This window comes from Cygnus olor, chromosome 14 (assembly GCF_009769625.2).
Source record: "Cygnus olor isolate bCygOlo1 chromosome 14, bCygOlo1.pri.v2, whole genome shotgun sequence".
Classification (NCBI taxonomy): domain Eukaryota; kingdom Metazoa; phylum Chordata; class Aves; order Anseriformes; family Anatidae; genus Cygnus; species Cygnus olor.
In genome coordinates this window covers 11,771,735-11,784,162 of record NC_049182.1, presented here as the reverse complement: position 1 = coordinate 11,784,162, position 12,428 = coordinate 11,771,735, and the positions used below count along the sequence as shown (strand labels likewise).

The window sequence follows — 12,428 nt, the reverse complement described above, 5'->3', positions numbered from 1 at the left end:
AATCCCCTGAGCAGGGTGAAGCGGAGGCCTAGCTACCATGACCTCCTCTGTAGGTTTCCATGGATACCATGTACTATAAATAAAAAAAGGAATTTCAAACCAGTTTTCAATCCTGCTTAGTGGGAATAGGAAACCTCTTTTGAATTTAGTTTCCTATCTCACCTTACAGGGGTTATTTTGCAGCCTGTTTGAAACAAATAATTACCCCTTCAGCCAGGAAATTACCACCAATCATACCTATTTACTTCCAAACACTCGGCTAATTAGCACATTGGGGAGAGCTGCCTATTTGCACGCTGGAGATGGGAGGCTTAGCCTCTTTATTTTGGTGGTGCTGGGAGAAAGGATGCGAGGCCAAGGGTCAGCGAGGGGCGTCAGAGCCCTCCGAAAAAAATAATAAAGAGCGAAAGAGAGCTGTAAAACTCGCAATGCTGAGACGCCATGTGAATTAGCGTGCAAGAAGCCCGGCAAAAAAGGGAATATTACATCTGCATCCTTTTGCAATGAATCAGAGTCATGCTGCAGATTTTGTCTGGCATACTGGGTCTCTGGAGGATAGAAAATAATTTGGTCGCAGCAGTGGGAGGTGTGTGTGCGTGGAGAAGGGAGTTGCTTTCCAACAGCCTGCTGTGGTGAGAACATGCCTGACACTTCATTCCTTTCCAGTTAATGCAGCGAGGCCGGGAGGAAACTTAACCCTCTAATTGCTAAAGTGTACAGGGGACTTGGGAAAGTCCCCGCAAACCGAAGGGCACCCGGGTGGGTCGCACCTCGCGGAGGCTGGGGCGGCAGCTGAACGGCTCTGCCCAAATGGCCGTGGTGGGGGCAGGGGAGGCTTAATTTGAAACAGGCGTGGGGTAGCAGGACAGGAGGACAGAGAGGTTGTGTTTTTCAGACCTCGGGGCTGGCAGTAGGCCTGCGAGTGCAGCTCGTCACAATGCTGGGTCTGAGCCAGCTGGACATGTGGCGTTTGCTGCGGGGTCTCACGGTCTGGGCTTCCCAAACGGCTCCGTGGCCCCATCTCGGTGGTGTGGGCCACACTCCTGCATCACGGTCCTGGAGAACCCCAGGTGCTTTCCATCGCCGCACCACTCGTGTTCCCTGCCTGCCCCAGCAGCTCCCACAGGGCTGGGGTGCGCAGCACCCCCACAGTGCGCTCTTTGCTGGCTGGCCCCACACCTCGTGCTGGACCATGGGGCTGGATGAGGGACACAGGATCACAGTGTGTCGGGGTGGGCACGCCAGCAACGCACTGCAGCCCCCCCAGCCATCTGTGCTTGCCTGGGGCCCGCTCAGGTGGGAAGGGCTCGCTCCCCTTGGAGGCCTTCTGGAGGCTGCTCCCTGCACATCCCTCTGTGCACAGCGCTGTGATGGGGCACGCGCGGTCTCTTCGCCTGGCTCACTCCTGTAAAGCCCTGCCAGGCAGCGCAGGATTGGGACCCGCCGGCAGGAGCTCTCCACATCCGGGGAGAAGGAGGAAGAGGAGGAGGAGGAGGCAGCTCTGTCGGTAGTGGGGACGCACAAAGAACCCAGGGCTCTGCCAGAGCCTCATGCACCTCTGGTCGAAGCTAGTCCATAATGTTTAATGGCACAGGATGGTCGTGGGCGTCTGACTCTGAGCCTGTTCACTGCTGCCCTCCTAAAGCTCCTTATTAGCATTTCCAGGACGTCGATGTTGTGCTTGGGTATACGGGAAGGCACTTGCGAGCTACAGACCGGCAATATATCAATGTTAGAGAAGGGCCCATTTAAGCTTAATATCAGAGGCTGGGTTTTTCTGGAGTCAGGTGTCTCATTCCCATTGAAATTCAGCAGGAGTTGGAGTCTCTGCTCCCAGGGCTTCTTTGAAAGTCCCAGACTTAATTAGTATTTATCTTAATTAGAGGGACGTTACCTGCTCTGGGAACCTCACGCTATCTGCTGTGCTCATGCCCGCAGCACCCTGGGAAGGGGCTGCCAGCCCTTTCTGCAGTTGGTAGCTGAGGCGCAGGGTGGCTCACACTGCATGCCTGGCTGGGGCACAGCCACGTCCCCTGGGGGGCCAGGGCAGACTTTGCAGGAGACCCGTGGTGACACTGTGCCCCCCCGCCACCTCAGACCCCCAGCAGCTTTGCCAGGACCCCGGTGGGCACTGGGTGCCAGCAGGGCTCCAAAGCACTGCTGCTCATTCACCATCTTCAGGCCAGGCCAAACATCGCAAGGTGGAGGATGGGAGGGTGAAGAAACAGGAGAAAATCAGCTCTCCTTTTGAAAACAAAAGTTACCGGCTTGGGAAACGCTTAGAAATCCAATCTGGCCCAAACCACAGCCAGCTGGGGAGAAGAATATCGGGGTCCCTTGGCAGAGAGGATCTCACCCCACCTCCTGCATCAGTGGATGAGCCGTCCCGGGCAGGCGCGTCCCTGCTCCTCCTGCCCCTGCTGCACAGGCTGCCAGGGACAGGTGGGGTGACACCGGAGCCCCCGCTGCCACACAGGACCGGGCAGGGCAGGCTGGCTGGTGGCCTGGAAGGGGTTTCTGGTGAGGGCAACCCAGCTGGCTCCAGCCTGAGCCACCCCAGCAGGGTGACCTCCCCGCCACGCTCTGGAGGCAGGGCGCGAGGCCCTGGGAGCTGCGGAGGCGGTGCTGTGCATGCCTCCGGGGATGAAGCAGCGGGAGCACAGGTGGTGGGGACAAGACATTCCCCAGGGACACGCGGCTGTGTACTGATATGAGGAAGGTGCAGACAAATGCCTCCTTCTTCCTCCTCCCCTGGGAAAAGCTGCATGTTGGGGCAGGCCATGCTGACAGAGATTTGCAGCACAAGACGCCAGAGAGCCAGCCTTGCCCACAGGGCTTTGGGTTCTGCGGAGGAGCCGCTGCAAGGCAGCAGGTGCTGTAGCACGTTCAAGGCTGGCCCTTGAGGGCTACAGGGCTGCAGGAGAAGCAGGATGATGGCTGGGCCAGGAAGGGCAGGGGAGGGATGAGCAATCTGCAAACATTCCCCACCAGTGGGATGGGGCATGCAGTGCAGTCCCACCAGGAGAGGAGACAGTGGGGTGCTGGAGCCGTCTGTGGTCAGGCCATGGCAGATCATGTTGATGATTTTCTAGGGGCCTGGTGATAGGTAACTCCATCTGTGGAGCTTTCTGAGGGTAGGAGATGCCTCCAAGCCCTACTGCTTTGCCATGGTGCCGAGCACCTCGAGGAACCCCACCAGTGCTCATGGAGGCTTATTGCAACAGGAAGGGCTGAGCTCAAGGGTGAAGGGCAATGACTCTCCTGGGAGATAATGAGGGACATCCTCGACACCCTGCTGGCAATTCATGGGGACATGGCAGGGACACCACCCGGGTGCAGGGTGAGAGATGTCGCCACTCGGCGGCTCAGTGGGAGCCATGGTAATGCCACGTCTGGAGCCAGGTCTTTGTCCTGAAGGACAGCAGGGGTGGTATTCCAGACTGGCTTCTGGACCACATGACTGGCAGCTGGTGAATGGGGTGGAATGGGAAGTGGTCTTGAAGGGAACAAACGTGGCTTCATACAGAAGAGAGAGAAGGAATTATTCACCAGGAAGAAGGGAATAGCCCCACAAAGCAATGTGCTGCAGAAAATGATTCATGAAGATGTTGAACACTCTTATCGCCCCTCTCCCCACTGGTTTTTCATGGGTGCTGGGAGGAGACTAGCAAAAGTTTCTTAAGAGAAGGGAAACTCCCAGAAACCAAGGGTTCATGTTGAATAGTCTGATGAAAATTCCTGGAAATGTTAACATTGCAGAGCTGCAATTAGGAACCATATCCTTGCAAATAACACTGAAAGCTGTGAGAAAAGCATTCTTTCCAGGTCTTGGTGACACAGGAATAAAACAGGTGGCACTGAATTTAATGCTACTGTTAAATAAGATTTTTATTCAGCCAAGAAAAATGTAGCTGGAAAGATGGACGGCTCCATCGTTTCATTCTGTTTCATGTAAAACTACCATTTACCTTACTAGATATTTTATAGAAGACTTGCTGGTCTCAGCCTGTAGGCTTCGAAATTGTAGACAATGTGATAATGTAAAGTTGCTTGAGCTTATGGAAGATTTAGAAGGCCTGGTTCCCATGTGTTGCGACTGGCACTATATCAGAAGAACAGCTGAGTATATGGAGCAGGGAGCTGCATTCAAGTTATCGAGTAAGGAGAGGATCTGCCTGGGGCTGTAGCTTGGATGGGAGTGCCAGGAATTGCCCCAGCAAGCTGGGCAGTGTGGAGGTTGGGGTAGGAAGCGCTGCGGTGGTGAGGAACAACATGGGCTTTCCCCCTCTGTGGGACAGTGTGCTGGCTGCCTTCACAAGCTTTGGGCCTTGGAGATGCTTCTAGGGCCACAGGGCAAGGACAGGATATTTAGAAAGTCTAATTATAGCTTGGAGGGGCACTTCCACTCGGCAGTCGGTGAAGGAGGTCAGCTCTTCTCTAGGGTGACTGGGAGGAAGAAGCTGTTTCAGCTGCTCCAAAGTCCCATCTGGAGGAGCTGAATTCTGTGCTTGAGGGACAGAGACTGACCTCCAGCCCCTGGGAGCACCTTGGGGGCATTGCTTGGAAGAGCATTTCCTCTCCAGTTTTGAAGGTGCACTGGCAGAGATCCCAGGGACAGCAGAGATACCCAGGCCTGAAGCTTGGGCTGAAAGCTGAAAGAGAGGATGGGGTACCCAGGGCCAGCTTGAGTGCAGTCTGGCTGGGATGTATGGCTGGGACTTCAAAACCAGGCTATGTACTCAGCAGGCGCGATGGTCACTACAGACACACCCACACCTGAGGAATTCACGCACCCCCACAGAGCAGAGAGAATTGCCTTCCAGCTGCTTGACTGCACTGCTTCTTCCAATGGCATATTTCAAAGGAGGACTGCTGCCTTCTTTGTTAATGAAGGGGATGTGTGGGCAACCAGGCACTGGCACAGGTTGCCCATCTCAGTGCTGTGGCATCAACCTGTGGCACAGGTTGTGGCATCTCCCTCCTTGGAGATCTTCAAAAGCCATCTGGGTGTGGTCCTGGTCACCCTGCTTTGTGTGTCCCTGGTCGAGCAGGGGGTCGGACCAGATGATGTCCAGAGGTGTCTGCCAGCCTCAGCTGGTCTGTGGTTCTGTGAAAAAGCCAGTGCAGAGCCCAGAATTGCTGGCCAGAGCTCGGCATGGTGTCTGGAAGAGTTGGAGCAATCCAGCCTCACCTCACCTCTGATCCTGTCTCAGCAGGGCAGGCGAGGGGCTCGCACAGCGTGCCAGAAGCCCACTTAGCTTAGCTAGCCCACTAGTGTAGAGTAGGGAGGGAAGAGGCAGCCCTTGGGTGCCATCCCTGGAGCTGTGCGCGGAATGGTGGTGGCTGGAGGGGCAGCTGTGCCTGGGAAGGGAGGAGCGGTTTGGCAGGCAGGCAGAAAAGCTTTTGTGACAACCGGCTTAGAGCTCTTACAGCCATCGCTGGCCCCACCTGAATTGCTTTTCCTAGGAAATGCCAAACTGCAGTGCAGCAGCCTGGCATCACGACCAGCATGATGCTGCTTTTGGGGACAAGCTGGTGCTTTTGTCTTTCCAGGTTTAGCGAACAAGCTGAAGGCTTTAGGTACACCCACCAGCATCCTTCCTTCTGGAGCAGGTCACAAAACCAAGCTGCTTCTTCCCAAGAGCAGTTTGTGGAATAAATTCTTACACCATCCGTCTGTAATTGGGCTAAATAATCTATCGCACTGATCCTTGCTCTTTGGAGAGGCTCTTGGATTGGGGCCTGGGCCTTTTGCTGTCCTTAGTAAAGGGTCACCAAGATGTATGAGTAGAAATGTGAAACAGGATTCCCTGGGAATAATCCTCCTACATGAAACACAGTGGCATCTGTGAGAAGTCTCATGTGGACCAAGATGATGCCTTTTCTTGTAGGGCATGGAGAGGAGTCTGCAACAAGACCATACCCTATTAATTTGCTCAAAACTTGTTAGAGTCAGGCTGGGCAAGGCCCTGAATATTAGAGCTATGCAGACTCCTCATTGGCAACACAAGTGTGGAAGCCCAGAGATGTTCCTGGAAGTACTCAAAATGAAAACATTTTAGTGAAAAAAATGCCTCTTCACTAGAGCTGGAGCCATGACTGTTTGCCAAAGCCATCCTCCCAGAGCCATCCTCTAACCCCAGATCCACCCTTGGGGTTACGGCACAGCCCCATGGAGCTCTGTGTGGCCTTGTCACCAACCAGTCCATCGCTGTTCTTTGGATGACTTGGGAAATGTATTCGTTTTTGGCCACTTTGGGCGGTGTCTCCATTGCTCCAGTGTCTGTTGAAGTCAACTGGACTTTTTCTGTTTGAATCCTCTGACCCACAGTAACACTGGCTGGCTAAAACTTGACAAGAGATGCTCTGAAGTAGAGAACTCCTGTCTAGATCAGACCAGTAAGGTGTTTCCAGCTCCATGATGTGGGTCAGCATTGTGTTGTCTGTACTTCCTTAAGGCATCTGTTAACAAGCCACTGCTAAATAGCTGTAATCCTCCAGCTGCAAGCCTGGGTCTGAGGGTGGTTTGCTACAACAGGATAATGTTCCTAGCTAGAATTTGTGTGTTTGGAGCCCATACCATAGCCCACTTAAATACACGTGAGTCTTGAGGGGTCTTGGCAAAAGAGCAACCTAAATCAAATTAGGAAGACAAAGGGATGTTCCCAAGGGGCACTGCCTTGGAGTGAGCCCACAGGATTTGAAACTGAGATTTTTTTCCCCCCCATAGAACGATAGAAATAGGTAATCCAGATTAGTTGCTGAGTGCCTCCAGGAGGCAGGATTAGTAAAAAGAAGAGTCTGCAATACTCAGCTGGCAGTATCTCACCAGGAAAAAAGTATAGCCACATTTGCAAGCTCCTGTCCAGTCTTGGAGGATAAAATCATGGGAATAATTACAAGAAACTCTCCAAAGGCCAGAAGCAATGTTTGTGTGTTACAGGAGACATACATGAGTCTACTGCATCGCCTTGCCTCTTGCTCTAAATGTCATGATTGAATTTGCAAGCTTACTGGTGTTTTGATGTAAACCATTTGCTAGGTCAGTTGATATTTTAATTCACACAGACAACAAAAGCAATAATATTGTATTTCATAAGTCAGAATTGTTTTCCCTTCGGAGAACTGGTCAGAAGAGGAAATTTCTATCTGAAGAAGTCCAACTTCCCAGTTATCCAGGGCCTACATCCATTGGAAATGTTGATGAAATTTCCGTGAGAAAACATCAAATCCTTCTGAACAGTGAATCATACAATTAGCATTATTAAGTACACATAGCTTAAAAGAGTATATTCACTGTTATGTACCTGGATGTGATTAGCAATGTTTCTGTAATGTGAAGGTGGGATGGATGCAATAGCATGCTTTAAATTTTTTTTTTTTTTTTTTTTTTGTACTATCAAAGTCAGCGAGTGACAACAGGATTTTTGGATTTTTTTTTTTTTTAAATAACTTTGTACAAACTGACATGTTTGTGTGGCATTTTCTCCCATGCTGTGGGAGGGCTTTTCTCTGCATATGTCCTCAAGTGGGCCTGATCTGCTGGAAGCAAAAGCTGAACCACTGGGTACACTGCATACGAGCCGTGCTGGATCACACCTTGCTCAGTCCGTGGCCCAGTATTTACAGGTGGATAGGACACCTGCCTCTCCCCTGCCTTTCATGGGAATAGATCAGTTCTGCTCACAAGGACTGTGGTCAACAGCTCAGGGACCTTGGTCTGACTCCATTCTTGGGCTGGCAAGAATTCAACAATACCCCATTCCCCTTGTCTCCCCAGGCTTCTTCCCCAGCTGCTTATCTGGCAAGATCATCAGGGCTGGGTGATAACAGACCAACAGCATGTGATGAGGGGCTATGCCCCTCATCTCGGGGTGAACCTGGCCTCCTAATGCAGATAACAAACCTCTCTGACACAGGGAACAGAAGAGCAGCATCATTTTCTAAGCATCATAGAGCTCTGGGACATTGATCTGCTTGTACTGAGATCATTGCTGCTTTTGAAGCAGTTCTACTGGAGGCGATATTTTTGCCTCCAGGGTCCTCCAAAAACTGAAGGAGGCAGCAAAAAGGTGGTGCACCAGCTGTGATGCAGGGCTGGGCTGGTGGAAACAGGGGAGACAAGATTCAAGGGGAAGTTTTTCCCTTCAGGAGGCGATGCAGGTGAGATTCTGACTCATGGTTCCTTTAGCATGAATGACCAAAAGGAAGGGTTGTCCCTGTAGGTCAGCGGTGATCCAGTGGGAGCTGTCTGTGCACTGGGGAAAATTCTCTCCTGAGCACAGAACAAAGGGGGGAACCCCAAAGTCAGGATTATGTTTTTGAAGATGCAAATGTTTGAGCTGCACACCTCCCCACTGCTGAAGAATGATCACAGCTCTGTCCTACTGTCCCTCCCTGCTGGCATCAACTGGTCACAGCTTGCAAAGTGCTAGCCTAGCCTTACCCCAAGGGATGCTCCTTTCTGATATGTGCCTGTTCCTTCCTTCCAGGTGCAGCAGAGCGGTGAAGCCCCAGGAGCCTGAAGGAAATCCAGAGCCTGGCTGTGGCTGTGCAAACCTGCTCTGCGTCCTCCCAGCCAGCATGGTTTGGGCTGGGGAACTGACCCCACCCCACCATCTCTGCCTGGGATAAAGGGAGCTTGTTTCTGCTTTAGCTCACTGCAATATCTCCTGCTGGCAGACTTTCCAATTAGGGAGCCAAGTGGGAGTCAGGAGAGACCCCAGGGTGGATTTCACACTCGTTCTTTATTTATATGTAAACCTGGACGTGGGGCTGAGCTGCTGAGCAAGTGAGAGAAGCAGTATTGAGGGAGGGGGGAGCCAGCCCAGGGAACAGAGGTCTTTGCAGCCCTCATTTGAAGTGTGTGTGGGACAGGGCTGAGCAAGAGCGAAAGTCTGGCTTGCATTTCCCACCTGTTTCAGCTGCTGGGGGGATGCCAGGTTCATGTTTTCTTCTCAGTCCCTACTTGTGCCTCCCAGAATGGCACTCGAGCATCGTTGAACACTAGGGACTGACAGTTGTCTCCTGGCGATGTAGGTGAGCACCCTAATGCACCCCAGTGTCCTTCTGGCCACACACAAAGGGGAATTGTAACCAGGTGGGTTACTGGCTCTGGCCCAACATTCTTCCTCTCCTGTCCTGGTTCCTGACAGTGCCCCAGAGCCAAGCACTGTGTCCATCTGTTGTAGCCAACCGATGGTGCTTGAGCCAGAGGGCACACAGACCAGAGGTGCGACTGGGAGCAGTGGATGCCGCACGTGGGACTGTGACACCTTCCCTCCTGGCGTACCTCCATCCTGTGCTCTCTTCTTTTTCCACTGGGTGCAAACTGGGTGCTCTCTTCTGTTTCCACCATTGCAAACTGCCAAAGCCAACTGGCCACCCTCTCTTTTTAAAATATTTAATAAAAACAATCATAGCGAAGATTAAAACCTGGAGGGAACAGTTCTTCCACAGGCAAGAAGGAGCATGGTCTTGCCCCTGTGGACAGCCAGTGTGCAAGCATGCACTGCTCCAGGGAGCAAGTCGCCCTGCCAGCACAGCAGCTTTGCTTGGAGCAGTTCTGATCACTAGGGCTTCTTGGCCAGGCTAGCACAAGGGCTGTTTTCCAGGGACTTTTGCTTGTCCTTATGGCATGGTCATAGCTGCACAAACAGTCCCATTGGCTCAGCTGCAGACCTTCCTCCCCCCTCTCCTTTCCTTTGTTTGTAAAACGTGACTTTTCTCAAGATAGCTTTTTTCAGACATCCAACCAGATGAAAATCCCAGGTGATGCTCACAGATGCTATGAAAATTGCAGCATTTTTGGGTTGGTAGTTGTAGCACAAGATAGGTTTTAGTTAACTGGTTGGGTGACCTTAGCAAGGCATCTCTCAGATGAGAACTAGGAGGTGTGGGTGCAGTCCCTGGTTCTCAAACTCTCATTTTACCCATCAGGACTGTTTGATACTTGGCCTCATTAGAACAGGGGTAACGGGATTTCTTAGCTTGGCAGGTGTGCTGAGAAGATAAATTCAGCAACATTTGGAGGGTATCACAAGGCTACAGCTTTACTCAGGCAGCTCTGCAGGCCACAGCATTTCTCACACACATAACTGAACTGCAGCTACCGCTCATGGACAGTCAGGGCAGGAAGAGATGCTTGAGGGATAGTTGCGAGAGATCCAGAAAAAGATGAGCAGCACAGGGAAGGTGAATGGAATAGCTCATTCTCTCTTCCAGTTGAGACACAGTGGCATGAATCAAAGTCAATAAAAGTCATCTTCAAGCAGACAGAAGGAAGCAATTTTTCGCACTCTGTGTTGTGGTGCTGTGGAACTCCTTGAGAAAGGACATCATAGCAGGTTGACACAAGACACTGGATGAGAAACTTACTGAAAATACACACTCTGCAGAATATGTCTTGCTCAGGAAAACCATCTAGGGGCAGGAAAAGTACAGGGTGAAGTACTTTGTTTGTCTTCTTACATCCTACCCTATCCAGCTGAGGCAGGACCTAGGCAAGAAGGGCCTTTGAACTGGCAGTACTGCCATTCTCATGCAAGGCAAAAAGCCTTCCAGCAGCTATCAGACCCTGAGGCTTCAGCAGACCCTGATAAGGCTGGAAAGGGTGCAACACAGCATAGGAAGATGGAAGAGTTCATGTGTCATGCTGGGCCCTGCAGGGTGATGGCTGCTCACAGGACTGCTGGCATTCACAGCATGGGCAAGTCTGGAAGGCAAAGCTGCGAGGTGTGAATTGTACTTCCAGCCAGGGCTCTGCCTGCAGTTTATGGAGTTGCAGGCAACAGGATGTGAAGATCAAGGGAGGCCCAGGAACAAGCCACTCAGATGGGTCTCTGCCATGTTCTGGGGAAGTGAGGCAGCTTTGGGGGCAGAAAACACTTCAGTAGGATGCTATCTGGAGTTGTAGGGTGATGGTATCAAGCTCCATGGACAGTGTGGGATGCACATACATTTGGGCGCAGACCTGTACGTTCAGTCCCAGTCTGTACCTAAAACGGCCTCAAGGGAAGGAGTGAGTTGTAACACAACAGGGCCCAGCAAGTTGCTGAGCATCTGAGAGCCCCTTGCTGACTTTCAGAGCCAAATAAATATCCCAGGAAGGCAGCAGACGACAAGCAGCCAAGCTGAGTCAGAGAGAACCTTTTTATCCAAAATCCCAGGACCTGAACAGACACGTTCCCATCTCCTGCAGCCTGAGCACAGCTGAGCCCCTGTGTGCTTCCCGAGCACCACGAGAGCCAGCAGGCAGCCCCTTCTGCACATGGCCGCTGTATTATTTAATGACCCTGATGCAATTAGCAAGGCACTGCAGAGCAGCAAGTACGAACTGCAGGTGTTAGTGCCTCTCCAGGCCATGGACATCGAACAGCTGGGCTCCACCTTCCTGGCTTGCAGCTCTCAAGGGCAGGCCCAAAAATAGGCTGCTGCAATCACCTTGGCCAGAGACCCTGCTGACACAAATCACCCTGGCAGAATGGTGGGAGGAAGAAAACATTGCAGTTTGCACAGAGATGAGCACAGAGGTGACAGAAGGGTGATGATCAAGACAACATGCTGCTCTGCCACCCCAGTTTGTCTGAAGGGGGTATATCTAGACGAGCAAGATCATGAATTCATCATGGGTGCATTCTTCCAGCTTCTAACCCCACCAGTCTGCATTCCTTCCTGGCCACTGGACCACTCCTGGCCCTAATGAACCCTGTTTTATGCCTGTCTTGCCACCAGCCAAGCCTGTTTTGCCATGTAGCTCCTGGCAGAAGTACCAGCAGGTGCTGAATATTGCCTTACAACTGCAATTAGCAGGTTAGGCTCCTCTCCTCTCTCTGATCTCTGTTTTCATTGCTCTCTGCTGCTCACGGGAAATCTGATAGGCAGTATCTAGGGTCTCATGTCAGCAACAGTCGTTGCAAGGCTGAGCACCTTAGCAACAGGGCAAAGATGGGGTGGGAATATCGTAGGCAGAGGTATATGAGATACTTCTGGATGGGCACCTCACTGAAAGGAAACCTTGGTTCTAGTCATGGCAGGAGTTTCTAGGAGCCTTAATGACTTTGTGGAAGAGAGGGAAAGGTGTTAGACCTTTCAGGACTCAGTGGCTGTCGAAGGTAGGCAGTACCCAAGGACCGGACGAATGAGGCTGACTCAGGTGAGTCTTAGAATTATAGAATCACAGAATCACAGAATATACCGTGTTGGAAAGGACCCACAAGGATCATTGAGTCCCACTCCTGGCCCCACACAGGTCTACTCAAAAATTCAGTCCATGTGACTAAGTGTACAGTCCAAACACTTTTAAATTCTGACAGGCTTGGTGCCATGACTGCGTCCCTGGGGAGCCTGTTCCAGTGGGCGACCACCCTCTCAGTGAAGAACCTCTTCCTGATGTGTAGCCTAAACTTCCCCTGCCTCAGCTTGACACC

General features: G+C 51.9%; 1 long non-coding RNA gene across 1 annotated transcript; it reads left to right on the top strand.

Moving 5' to 3' along the window:
- Positions 1-498: 498 nt before the first annotated feature.
- On the top strand, positions 499-9,423 carry LOC121077751. Its single transcript, XR_005824283.1, has 2 exons — positions 499-632; positions 8,493-9,423. It is a non-coding gene; the product is annotated as an uncharacterized LOC121077751 (long non-coding RNA).
- Positions 9,424-12,428: the final 3,005 nt, after the last annotated feature.